We start from the raw sequence: 12,520 nt of genomic DNA, 5'->3' as shown, positions 1-12,520 counted from the left end.
ATTCAACCCGGCAGCTCCCGCGCCCCTGTGCATTTGGTTCACGATTGTCACGCCTCCTGCTCTCTGCTCTTGTGAAAGGTAGGAGTGGAGAGGGAAGGGAGGAAAATATATGGAAATGTGATGGATGGGGTGTGTGGGGGACAGTGCTGTGTGTGGGGGGGGGACAGTGCTGTGTGTGTGGGGGGGGCAGCGCTGTGGGGGGACAGTGCTGTGTGTGTGTGTGTGTGTGGGGGGGGGTAGTGCTGTGTGGGGGGGGGGATGTGTGATGGGGAAATACTGTGTGGGGGGGTATGTGATGGGGGGCAATAATGTGTGGGGGGATATGTGAAGGGGGGGGCAATACTTTGTGGGGGGATATGTGAAACGGGGGGGGCAATACTGTGTGGGGGGATATGTGAAGGGGGGTAATAATGTGTGGGGGTATATGTGAAGGCAGGTAATAATGTGTGGGGGGATATGTGAAGGGGGGGGCAATACTGTGTGGGGGGATATGTGAAGGGGGGGCAATACTGTGTGGGGGGGATATGTGAAGGGGGGGCAATACTGTGTGGGGGGGATATGTGAAGGGGGGGCAATACTGTGTGGGGGGATATGTGAAGGGGGGGCATTACTGTGTGGGGGGTAATACTGTGTGGGGGGATATGTGAAGGGGGGTAATGTGTGGGGGGATATGTGAAGGGGGGGGCATTACTGTGTGGGGGGTAATACTGTGTGGGGGGATATGTGAAGGGGGGTAATACTGTGTGGGGGGATATGTGAAGGGGGGTAATACTGTGTGGGGGGGATATGTGAAGGGGGGTAATACTGCGTGGGGGGGATATGTGAAGGGGGGTAATACTGTGTGGGGGGGATATGTGAAGGGGGGTAATACTGTGTGGGGGGATATGTGAAGGGGGGGGCAATACTGTGTGGGGGGATATGTGAAGGGGGGGGCAATACTGTGTGGGGGGATATGTGAAGGGGGGGGGCAATACTGTGTGGGGGGGATATGTGAAGGGGGGGGCAATACTGTGTGGGGGGATATGTGAAGGGGGGTAATACTGTGTGGGGGGATATGTGAAGGGGGGTAATACTGTGTGGGGGGATATGTGAAGGGGGGTAATACTGTGTGGGGTGATATGTGAAGGGGGGTAATACTGTGTGGGGTGATATGTGAAGGGGGGGTAATACTGTGTGGGGTGATATGTGAAGGGGGGGTAATACTGTGTGGGGTGATATGTGAAGGGGGGTAATACTGTGTGGGGTGATATGTGAAGGGGGGTAATACTGTGTGGGGTGATATGTGAAGGGGGGTAATACTGTGTGGGGTGATATGTGAAGGGGGTAATACTGTGTGGGGGGATATGTGAAGGGGGTAATACTGTGTGGGGTGATATGTGAAGGGGGGTAATACTGTGTGGGGGGATATGTGAAGGGGGTAATACTGTGTGGGGTGATATGTGAAGGGGGGTAATACTGTGTGGGGGGATATGTGAAGGGGGTAATACTGTGTGGGGTGATATGTGAAGGGGGGTAATACTGTGTGGGGTGATATGTGAAGGGGGTAATACTGTGTGGGGTGATATGTGAAGGGGGGTAATACTGTGTGGGGGGATATGTGAAGGGGACAAGCAGCTGCGCACAAAATGAGGTGCTGCACAGAAAACGTGAAGGGGTACCATTGACTCCTAAATGCACTGAAATGCAAGGTGCAATTTGCCGCACATGTAAATTGCATGGTACAAATGCATCATGCAGTTTCCATGCGGCTGCATTTTTAGAAAGATGCCAGGACCTTTTCCCAGCAGAAAACTCAGGCACAGCAGCCCATTCAAACGAATTGTGTGTCTCGCCTGGGCTGTGATGTAAAGAATCGGAGTAATTGCACAAAACTGCGATGCGGACCTCAGCTGGAAGAAAATGTTACTAATCGGACCTCCGTGAATTTTAATTCAATACCCCTGCTGTAGTGGCTTTGCAAGGAGGGGGGGGGTACGCGAGCCGTGTGACCCCCCTTCTCTGTTAAGTCTCGGCTGTCTCCGCCGAGCTGTTACTGTCTCTGCCGAGTAAAGCCGCCTCCCCCTCCTCCGCCTTTCTAAACAGGGGGAGGGGACCGGTCACCTGACCAGTTTTTTGCATGTCCCGCGCTTATCTGACTAAGGTATTGATTATGGGTCACTCTGTACTGTGAGGGGGGGTCTGCACTATAGGGGTGTCTGTACTGTGTAGGGGTCTTCACTATAGGGGTGTCTGTACTGTGGGGGTCTGCACTGTAGGGGTGGGCATCTGCACTATAGGGGTGTCTGTACTGTGGGGTATGGGGGTCTGCACTGTAGGGGTGTCTGTACTGTGGGGGTCTGCACTATAGGGGTGTCTGTACTGTGGGGGGTGGGGGTCTGCACTGTTGGGGGGTCTGAACTGTGGTGCAGGGTGCTATGTAATGTAAAGGGGTCCAGTGGTGTATGGTGCTGTGTAATGTAAAGGGGTCCAGTATGTTTTACATTTAGTAGTATGGTACTATGGTGTATATTATACTAAGAATTTCTGGTGTGGCGTAGTTACAAAAGCACAAATTAGTGTTTTTTTTATATAAAAAAATTATTGAAAGAAACATTTTTGCAAGGGAGGTGGGTGGCCGTTGGGGGGGGGGGGGGGGGCGCCAAAATGGAGCTTCGCTTGTGTAGGCAGAAATCCTTGCACCGGCCCTGCTCAAAGGCATGCATTATCTCTTAAACATTCTGCATCTCAGTTCACACCTAAAAAAAAGGAGCATAGCAATCAATCGCATATCTCCTTCTTATAGAAACAAATAAAGATCATAATCCCTATACATCCCATAAGGATGTAAGGACTGTAATATGTTGATCCACCATACCTCTCTCTGTTTCAATTTCAAAATCCTCTCCCCACCTCTCTTGTCCCTCAATATTTCCTCCAAAATAAAAAAAATCCCTTTTCCAATTTGTTTTTAGATACAGGCAACCCAGGTTGTTTGTTCCTAATGGTACTGCGATGCTGGACAATTCTGTCTTTGATCTTTTGTGTGGTTTCACCCACATATATCAGATTGCATAGGCAGGTTAAGATGCAAATCACATAAGCAGACTGGCATGTGTGGAAACTATATATATATATATATATATATATATATATATATATATATATATATATATATATATATATACACACACACACACACACATTTTACCATATATTTATGGATAAGCATGTTTTAGTAAGGGCCAGTGTCTTTTAACGATTCTAAAGATGTCCTCACTATAGCTGTGAAACTGCATGGAAAAGGGCAATCTCCCTAAAACCAGTAGTGTATTTAGGTTTTGTGCTGCCCTAGGGCTGACTAAACTTGTGACCCCCTAATTTAAATATGACCCACTCCTTCCTGTCAAGGCCACACCCGTTTCTGTTTAAGACCCACCCTAACATTTTTGAGTTGGCATACTAGTTCTGAAAGCCTGTGGGGGGGGGGGCAATGGATTCCCTTAATTTGCATAGCTTTCCTCTCACTTCCTGTTTGGCTATGGGGCAGGAAGTGAAGGGAAATTTCTGCAATGGGACAGGGATGGTAAAAAATAAACTGACAGGGGCTATAACCCTCCCAAAATGGAAAAAAAAGTGTTGTCTATAGTTCTACTTTAAGCACAAATTTATGATAATTTTATGGAGAAGACTAAGAAGATATAACCATGTCAATGGTGCAGCAGAAAACATATAGCACAGTGAGGAAGGTTTGTGGTCCAGGACCAGGATGATAAGACATTTAAAATTCGAAGCACCATCCCCCGTCTCACAGTTGTAGAATGCCAGCCGTCCGCATACCGGAAGCAATGCAGCCGCTTTATGAGGGCTCTAGACTAATTTGCCAGTCCGCCCCATAAAACTGGTGGGGACTCTTTCCGTGCTGCCCCCCCCCCCCCTGCAAAGTGCTGCCCTAGGCCTGGGCCTTGTTAGCCTAGGCCAGGATACAGCTTTGCCCACAGCTATATTTCTCTCTCCCTGATGTACTCTCCTAATCTCCTGTGAAATTCGACTCTTGGGATATCCCCGTTTCCTAAATTTCTGCCACATCTCTTTAAACATTTGTTCCTTTATGGCTTTTTTCACTTATAATACGTTTAACCCTACAAAGTTGGCTCCGTACAATAGATTTAAATATGTGAAGTGGATGGAAACTATGAAAAAAAGGATTTGATTCCTATCAGTGAGTTTACTAAATAAATTGGATTCTATCTCAGGACTAAACTCATTAGGCATTTCATTTAATCTGTTCAAGGATTCCATGTGTTCCCCCGCCAAATCGCCAAACTATCAACAATGAAGCACCTCCAGGTGGCCCAATGTGTCTTAAACAAATCATTCTGATAGATATACTTCTGTTCAAATGTATTCATAAATGCACAAGCAAATGGCGGAGCAACATTAGAGCCCATTACAACTAAGTTGAGCTGCACAAAAATGAAAAATAATTGTTAAACAGAATGACTTCAAATTGTTTTTCAAACATGGAATCCTTGAACAGATTTAATGAAATGCTCAATGAGTTTAGTTCTGAGATTACATTTAAGATGCATGTGGGAGAGACATCTGTTTCATTTCTACACACTAGGATTTATATTAATAACATGATAGAATCTGATTTATTTGGTAACCTTCGTTAGGTTACTTTCTTCAACTAATAGGTTATTTGGGTTCTCCTCCATCTTTACACATGCCTTCCTCCCCTGCTGCTGTTTGGGTGTCTACACAATCTTATCATGTGTCTCCAGTTTATCTTAGTTTTTATGCCATTACAGTTACTGACATTTCTTGTCAGCAAGTTATGACTTCCCAAGTTCACTTGAAATGTTGTTAATGAGAAGCATTAAAGTATTTGTTACCCCAGCATTTCAAATTCCTGATATGTTCCTGCTGTACCATGTACTTGTATAAAAAAGTATCCTCGTCTCTTTTTTTGCCTCCTTTGTGTGAAATCCTTGGTGTTCCTGCCAGTCCCTCTGTTCTCCTGTAAAAAAAAACTGACCACGGTAGACAGGAGAGCTCACTGTGGTCAATTCCCTATCTGTGTTGGGAACTCGGGCTGCTCTCCTACAATGATCAACCTTGTCCTGACACGCCCCTGCTGCACAGCCATTCCCTGGTAAGCTTGGTGTGCTGTTGCTGCTCCTCCCCCCAGCTCTTATGCAGCTGAGAAGAGAGGCAATGTGATCACCTTTAAAAAAGGGGGGAATAAAGGTATTTACAATGTTTTTTTTTTTTTTTTTATGTTTATACACAAATGTTTGCCTTTCATTTCAATTTTAAACTGAATGGGTTGTTTTACAAAGTGATCATTTACAATCACTTTAACTGACATTGCTCTTTTGTGTTTCATTTTATTTATCAGTTGGTGTTATAAAAAAACTAAATAATTCAGGCTGATCCTGATTCACTACCCTGCTGGAAGGATTTTGGTCAGAAATAAAGGGTGAGCCCAGTAAAGATGTTCTGTGGCTGGAACACTTGCTAGTAGAGTTGGGCAAATGGTTTGGGCCAAAAAAAAAAAGTTCAGCCCGAACATCACCTGTTCATCTGTCGAATGCACAAATTTGTGGGGTGCTTGGTGGGATATTTGCCTAGCACCCCACAATGCACTATGTGCTGCACAGTGCATTCTAAGCCCTGATTGGGCAAACCTTTTGTCCAATCAGGGCATGGTGAATATTTAAATTTGTTAAGGAGCTTTCTGGGAAGCTGGCCACTGCATCCTTAATAACGGATGGGTAATCGGCTGTCAATGGGCTTGCCCACTAACAGCTGAATGAAAAACAAAACATTGCTGGCAATAGAAAAATGTGGAAAAAAAGAGCGTGGGGGTCCCCTTCCAATCCATACCAGGCCCTAACTGTAGAATCAGCTTTTAGATCACTTCCTGTTTGACAAGGTGCGTTCAATTCTCTTGTTTTTTCAGTTGAGGGAGGATTTTAAATTGATAAATGTTTTACAACAATTTGTTCAGTTTCTTGCCTGTATTGAATCATTTTCCTCCTTTCTTAAATGGATGAACACCCATAAGAGGCCATTGTACATAATGTAGATGATTTCCTGTTAATGGGGTCTGCTAATTCTGCCATTTGCCAAAGTTGTTTAAGGTTTACTAGTGGTTGATGATGCAGTGGTGTTCATTTTGCTGCTGTGGAAAGGTTTCTTTATATCCGACCTAGGATTTTTGGGGAATCTCAAGTTCTACAGTTATAATGGAATTTAGTTACCCCCTAAAAAAATAATAATAATTGTTCGGCTGAGGAGTCTTTCTACAACTCATAATAAAAATAAAAGTAATACAGAAGATAGAGTTATCACTAAGGTTACTGGTAGAGATGGACTGAACACCCGGATTTGGTTCACGCCAAAACATTGCAAAAGTTCAGAGCTGAACAATTAACCCTTTGAAGTCTATAGCACCTATACTGTAAAAATCAAAAGTGCCCATTTTGAAGGCTTATATGCAAGTTGTTGGGCATACAATGGGTATGGGGGTCCGGGTATTGCCCTGGGGGACATGTATCAATGAAAAAAAAGTTTGTAAAAAAGATTGTATTTAAATGAGAAGTGATTTACTGATGCTTAAAATAAAATAACAATTAATTCCTTTAGATATAGAGCAGGGGGGGGGGGGTTAGTCTGCCTGTAAAGTGGTGCATCTGTACCATGTATAGAACCTGCTGCAGTAAAAATTATATTTATAAAGTAAAAAAAAATGACATTATCCCTGCAAGCTTTCTTTATTTTATAAACTACGGCTTGGGGAGCCAGTCTGTATGATGAGGCCACAATTCAGTTTACTCGGAACAAGATTACAGATTTTTTGGATAAATTCTGGTGTCTGTTTTGTAGACTTTGGATAGAAATAACAAACTTGGGCTTTGGGTGTTGGTGGTCTCTGCTGTAAAAGTGCCCTAACACACTTCAATATACTGCAGTAAAAGTGCTCTGACACACTGTTGTGGAAATGTGTATTAATGCATGCTGTCAGATGTCTCCCAGCGTCAGTTTTGCTGTAATACGCTCATGCAAGCGTGTTCGCACATACAGATGTTGGTGGAAGACCATTGGCTATGGAAGCCTTCCCTTGGACAGGGCAGATCAGTTTGCTCCTTTAGGGATGTTTGTTTATGCCTCACCAAGAGACTTGCCACCTCATAGTGACTGCATTAACGCTCTAAGCAAGCAGATCTGTGTACATAGGACCCATAGCATAACCATACAAAAAAAGCTTGCCGCATGGCTCTGCACACGACCATCTGTACATGTCACTACTGGAATTCTTTTTGAATATATACATGTGTGCGATTTGGTTCTTTTGAAAAAAGAAGTGTCTGGCTGATTCTGAAGCCACCACCTTCCTTTATTATTATTCATGTTTACAGTATAAATAAAAGCAGTAGAGCATTCTATTGCAGGATTTTGCTAAGCTCAACGTGATACCAGCGTCTGTCTGTGTTACTTGGAGATAAACAAGCGCGCTTTCCCAGCATTATACTGTACAAGAGAGTTATGATTGTGCTTATTAGTGCACATAATTATTTGCTTATAGGAGAAGCTTTATCATTTCCACTACAGCACTTTAATATATTGCACTGAAAGTGCACTAACACACTTCAATATACTGCAGTAAAAGTGCACTAATGCAATTCGATATACTGCAGTAAACGTGCACTAACACAATTCGATATACTGCAGTAAAATTGCACTAACACACTTCAATATACTGCAGTAAAAATTCCCCTGACACTCTACACTGATGCTCTGTACACACGATCGGTCCATCCAGTCTGATGGACCGTTTTCATCGGACCAAACCGATCGTGTGTAGGCCCCATCGGTTATTTATCCATAGGTTAAAAAAAAGCAATCTTGTTTTAAATTTAAAGGATGGATACCTAACCGATAGAAAAAAAACGATTGTTTGTAGGCACGTTCATCGGTTAAGAATCCATGCATGCGCAGAATCAAGTCGACGTATGCTTGGAAGCATTGAACTTCATTTTTTTCAGCACGTCGTTGTGTTTTATGTCACCGCGTTCTGACATGATTGTTTTTTTAACTGATAGGCACTGTAGGCACGACTGACCATCAGACCGTTTTCATCGGATGGACCGATCGTGTGTACAGGGCATGACACACTTCAATATACTGCAGTAAAACGGTCTTGACACTCTACTGTCACACTTCAATATACTGCAGTAAACCTGCCCTGACACACTAAACTGACACTAAAGTAAGAAAGGAAGGTTGCACTACACTATCACTATATTCACACTACACTGATACTTTACACTCACAATATAATCACAATAGCACACTATAACATGCTAACTCGCTAGTAGCAATACACACAGCCCTGTTCCATCTACAGTATCTCCACTGCAAATGGTTGCTCTAGGAAGGAATCTTTTATAGTGTGGGGTGGGTCTATAAGCACTGAACCATGATAGGGCACAGTCATCATTACTTTCTCCAATCATGGCTCTGACAGTGTTCTGTGCCCTGATTGGGCAAAGCCAGTGGTGTTGGGAGGGGGGCCGGAGCCCCAAGTGGGTCCCCAAAAAGCCCCGGGTCTCAGGCATGCACAATTATGTTATTAGCCCAGAGCCCGAGTGCCGCCGCCAAGTGTCAGTGCCAATGCCACTTATCAGTATCACCTGTCAGTGACAATTAGTGCCACGTGTCAGTGCCCATCAGTGCTGCCAATCAGTGTTGCCTGTCAGTACCCATCAGTGCTGCCAATCAATGTTGCCCATCAGTGCCATCTATCAGTGACAATCAGTGCCCATCGGTGCTGCCAAATAGGTGTCCGTCAGTGCTGGCTATCAATGCCCATCAGTGCCACCTCTTAATGCCCATCAATGCTGCCTATCAGTGCCCAGCAGTGCTGCCTTTCAATGCCAATCAGTGCCACCAGTGCCCATCAGTATTGACAATCAGTGCTGCCAACTAGTACCGCCAATCAGTGCCCATTAGTGCTGACAATCAGTGCTGCCTATCAGTGCCCATCAGTGCTGCCAATCAGTGTCACCTATCAGTGCCCATCAGTGGGGCAAAACTGAAATCCGTCTGGTTATTAATGCCACGTGCCGATCTTTAGTATGATAGGTAATCACCACACTACTATTTACAATAAAAAAAAGTTAAATACTCCCGCACAAATAGGCTCTATAACTGCTGCAAAGCACTGGGAGGTTACTCTGCAAGAGAAATAACTAGACAATTAATAGTGTTGCGCTGTTAAATATAATCACTGATAAATAAATAAGTAATAAAGTGTAAACTGAACTCAATACATAATTGAGTATAAAAGTGACTATGTTCTACATAATACATCATCATGGGAATGACAATAAAGTGCCAAGTGCAAAAAATAACAGTGTGCACGTGTGCAAATCACATAAGTGAATATATAGTCTTAATGTGGGGATAAAATCCAATGTCAATAGTCCTCTGAAAAGGGATATATAGGATATCTTATTCTTCTAACTGTGCAAAGCAACACAATTAGCTAGATTCAGAGAGACCGCCGCATCTTTAAGGCGGCGTAGCGTATTTATGCTACGCCACGTTAAGTCACAGAGGCAAGTACTGTATTCACAAAGCACTTGCCTCCTAACTTACGGCGGCGTAGCGTAAATGGGGCCGGCGTAAGCGCGCCTAATTCAAATGAGGCAATGAGACTGGGGGGCGTGTTTTATGGTAATGATTGGTGACCGACGTGATTGACGTTTTTTACGAAAGGCGCATGCGCTGTCCGTGTACTTATCCGAGTGTGCATTGCTCCAAAGTACGCCGCACGGACGTATTGGTTTCGACGTGAACGTAAATTACGTCCAGCCCCATTCACGGACGACTTGCGCAAACGAAGTAAAAATTTCAAATTTCGACACGGGAATGACGGCCAGCTATTTGTTGGAATAACTTTACGCCGGAAAATGCCTTACGTAAACGGCGTATCTTTACTGCGACGGGCGCACCTCCGTTCGTGAATCGGCGTATCTAGGCATTTACACATTCTACGCCGAACTCAACGGAAGCGCCACCTATCGGCCAGCCTAAATATTGCACCTTAAGATACGACGGCGTAGGAGACTTACGCCGCTCGTATCTTAGCCTAATTTAAGCGTATCTGGTTTCCAGAATACGCTTAAATTTATGCCGGCGCAGATTCAGAGTTACGTCGGCGTATCTACTGATACGCCGACTTAACTCTCTCTGAATCTGGCCAAATGTACATAAAATTTGTGACTTTTCTTCTTCTTTGCAAAGAAATAAACTTAAAGTGCAGAGTGATTTCTTCTCTTCCGTGCGGCACACTATAGTAATAGGTGGCCTCTTACCTCACGGCTGTAAGGTATGGACAGCCCGACCAATTAGATCACTTTTCAGAGGACTAGTGACATTTGATTTTATCCCCACATTTTATATTCACTTATGCGATTTGCACATGTGCACACTGTTATTTTTTGCACTTGCCACTTTGTCATTCCCATGATGATGTATTATGTAGCACATAGTAACTTTTATACTTAAATATGTATTGAGTTCAGTTTACACCAGTAGCACTTTATTACTTATTTATTTATCAGTGATTATATTTAAAAGCGCAGCACTATTTACAATTGTAGCGCTCACCCCCGAAGGAGCCGCTGGTGATTGATTGGGCCTGTACTCTGCTCTAACACCCCCAATAATTTGGTCTCACTCCCGACACAGCTGTGGTGCAGTGCTGGTGTGAAGCTCAATAATAAAAAGACAGGTGAATAGACACAGATTATATTCATTTTACCTGTCTTGTTACCCGGACATACGCTGCCACACCTGTTTGGAGAATTAACAAGCCTCACAACAGATTATGTTAAAGCAAAAGGTAAATTTACTAAAACAGGTTTATTCGTTAACATAGAACCACAATTGGTATACAATAATGAGACAAAAGGTTGTAAATGGCAATCACCTGAGAGCCACCTTTATTGCTTCAGCAGGACTGTCTCCAAGTGGGACTAATGCTCTGGCAACGATCTCAGCACTAGGCACCTTCCCACTTCCAACACACCATGTAGACATTATGAAACCCACTATGCGGCACACAGTATTTGGCAAGAATGATATATCACAGTATAATTAACTTAATGTTCCCCCTACAGTCTCTAGTAAGTGGTAACAGCACTGCAAGGTCTTGCAGTAGGAATACAGTATAGTCTCTGGTCTTCTTTCTTCTGTCTTCTGCTAGCTACTGTGAGACAAAGATTGTAATCCAAAGGGTGATCAATAAAGCAATGTAGAACAACATAGAACGGTAGCTTAAGTTGTGAAAAGTATCTGTGTACTCTTTCTTAGAAATGTACCTCCAGCGGTAGTCACTAAATAGTTAAATCAGGCTTGAGGCCTATGCACAGGTGACTCTATTGAACTGAACTGTTCCGTGGAACTACCGGTCCCAGCAACACTATGCAATCCGTCTAGGTGTATGAAAAGCAGTACAAAATTCTGGGCATCAGCCCTCTCACCACACGAGGTCCAGACAGATGGATGCCTCTGCTCCACAGGATCTCAGTCTAATTGCTGCGACCACACTGTCACGCTGTTCAGTTTCACAGACGACCGGGAGTCCTCAGTTACCTCCTTCAAGGGTCTCTGGTTCGACCACAATGCTGCGCTGTTCAGTTTCACAGACGACCAGGAGTCCTCAGTTACCTCATTCAAGGGTCTCTGGTTCGACCACACTGCTACTCCAGCACGCTGTGGTATAAAGCAGAATCAAAAGGGCTGCTGTTCTGCTCCACACGATGTAGGCCAGAGCTCTATGGATCCCACACACCTACAGAGCTCTGCTGGCAGGCAATGCGTCCCAGGAACAAGAGACCAAGATGGCCACCACTGGGGCTTTTATCTCCTACCCAGCATACACTTCAGCCCCGAGTGTTCATGGGTAGGTCATTTGCATAATATTTCACCATGTTCTTGAAAACAAAAATAAATGAAGTCCATTTCACATTTTAGACACTAGGTGGTGCCAAATTCCAATTTATAGCATTAGTCATGGAATAACACTGCACAACATTAATATAAAATAAAAGGCAAAAATGCCTGCGCTACACAATGAACTACTAGAGGTAAAATAAAAAAAGTATCAGTAAAAGGCCTGCGGCTAAGCACTGTTATGTTTTTCCAAACCAGGAAAAAATAAAGTGTAGCGTTAACTTACTGATCAATAACGTAACAATAATGGTGGAACCCTCTAATGTATGGAAATCTCAATAAACTTCAATATTACCACAATTCCAGTCTCTGTGATATGTAACATCACATATAATACACATCAAACTGAAAAAAATATATACAAATTTAACTTAGCAGGGATGGTGAAAACCCCTCCTATAGATATTTCCCATACAAACTAACTTCAAGTGCAGCAACTTTTTAGTTGGGAGGTTCCCACCATTATAGCACTTTGGATTTTTTTTTTTTTTTTAGATTGTTACACTTAATTTTA

Source organism: Rana temporaria, chromosome 11, assembly GCF_905171775.1.
Source record: "Rana temporaria chromosome 11, aRanTem1.1, whole genome shotgun sequence".
In the NCBI taxonomy this organism is placed as follows: domain Eukaryota; kingdom Metazoa; phylum Chordata; class Amphibia; order Anura; family Ranidae; genus Rana; species Rana temporaria.
The sequence above is the reverse complement of the archived record's forward strand: the minus strand, read 5'-3'. Positions refer to the sequence as shown.